Genomic DNA, 2,069 nt, shown 5'->3' on the forward strand with positions numbered 1-2,069 from the left:
CACTGGCCTCCATGGGAACAGGGCATCACAGCTTCACCCTCTCACTGTCATCTCACAGGCACCTACCCTCAGCACCCAGAACACCCAGACACTCTCCAAAGGACGTGAGTGCCTCAGAGGGGATGTGTGCACATCCTGTGGGGGTGTTAGGCATGCTGGGTTGATGGAAGTGTGGTGTAGAGGCGGCGGGAACTTGTGCACGCCTTGTTTGCAACTGTTGCAGGCACAGGAGGGGGACAGTGTGCTGGGGGATGTTCACACGCCGGGGGTCGATGTGCACACTGGAGGCCTCTGGCTTAGCAGATCCGCAAAGCCCTGTGGTGTGGCCAGGAGGACGTCAGTCTGGCCCGCCACGGTGGCTGTCCCTGTGATCCTGCATCTTCTGGGCCAGGAGGCGGATCTTGTGCAGCCACTCCTGGGCACTGATGGCCTGCAGGCATTACTTCAGCTCAGCCTGCAGGCTCTGCTTGGCGCACTCACAGCTGTCACCACCACCATGTGGGGAGTACAGGCCACCCTCCACCGGCCTGCCTCCCCTGTCCAGAGGCTCTCTACACTGCTCACCTGCCCAGAGTGACTGGGGCTGGGCGGAAGCCAGGCGTCCTGCCCTGCCCAACCCCAGCCGATCCGCCCCTGTGCGAGCTCCCGCTCCACCGGGAAGGGTCACGGATCTGGGTCCCGGGACCGTGGACAGCCTCAAGCACTGCCCCCGGCCTGGCAGGGTCACAGATCCAGGTCCTGGGACCGCAGACAGCCTCAAACACTGCCCCCCACCTGGCAGGGTCACAGATCCGGGTCCCAGGACCACGGACAGCCTCAAACACTGCCCCCTGCTTGGCAGGGTCACAGATCCAGGTACCGGGACCGCGGACAGCGCTGCCCCCCACCCAGCAGGGTTACGGATCCGGGTCCTAGACAGTGGACAGTATCCCGCGCTGCCCCCCGCCAGCAGGGTCACAGATCTGGTCCTGGACCCCGGACAGCCTTAAGCATTGACCCCCGCCCAGCAGGGTCACAGATCTGGTCCTAGACTACAGACAGCCTTGCCCGCTGCCGCCCGCCTTCAGTATGCAAATTAGCTGCCATCTTGTTGCTTCAGGGTGGGGGTCCCCACTAGGGTGCCTGGCTAGCCTGGATGAGGGGATGATGGCTGTTTGCAGCTGGTCACACCCCCTTCAGGGTGGGGGTCCTCACTGGGGTGCCTGGCCAGTCTGGGTGAGGGGCTGAGGGCCGTTTTCAGGCTGGCAGGTGACTGAAGCTTTTTTCCTTTTTTGTTCAATTCTGGGATTTATTTACCTTCTATGGCTATCACTGGAGCTGAGAGTTGGCTTTAGCTCTGAGGCTCGGCTCTACTTTGAGACCTCGGCTGCTGAAAGCAGGGATCTGGGTTTGTTCTATAATTGAAACAATGCTGAGGTCCTGCTGGCTGAAGCCTGGCTGGCTGAAAGCAGGTTTCTGGGGTTTGTTTAGGTTCTATGTTTGCAACATTGTTTCAGAGTGTAGCTCAGAGGCCAGCAGTGGCAGGCGGGGAACCTTGGCTTCCTCCATTGCTGGAGCAAGCAAGCCTCCTTTTCACTTCAGCTGCCTGGCTGTTGGCCGCCATCTTGGTTGGCAGTTAATTTGCATATCACCTTGATTAGTCAATGGGAATTGTGTCGGAGCTACAGTTAATTACCGTGTTTGTCTATTATTAGATAGGATAACAATCTCCTCTTTTTAGACAATTTGTGACTGCAAATCCTTTTTCATTCACTTTGAGATGTAAATCTTCTATAACCAAGCATGTTTTTTTCTCAAGGACTTGAGAGCCATCCTTTTGTGATATAATCATCAAGAAAGGTATCACCCCTATTTCCCAGCCTCTGTGGGGAGGTACTTACTACCAATTTGTAAAAATGATGGCCTAATCACATTTACCTCCTTCCTTATATGTTCTGCAAAACTTTTTCAGTGTCTCATCCTGGTGCTAAAATTCTTCTGCCTTTTGTTTGAAAGGGGTTGAGTTTAATCTGTCACTCCTAATATAATACTCTTAAATAAATTCTTATTATTGTGAACATGTGTGCATT

This window comes from Myotis davidii, unplaced genomic scaffold, assembly GCF_000327345.1.
Source record: "Myotis davidii unplaced genomic scaffold, ASM32734v1 scaffold488, whole genome shotgun sequence".
NCBI lineage: Eukaryota > Metazoa > Chordata > Mammalia > Chiroptera > Vespertilionidae > Myotis > Myotis davidii.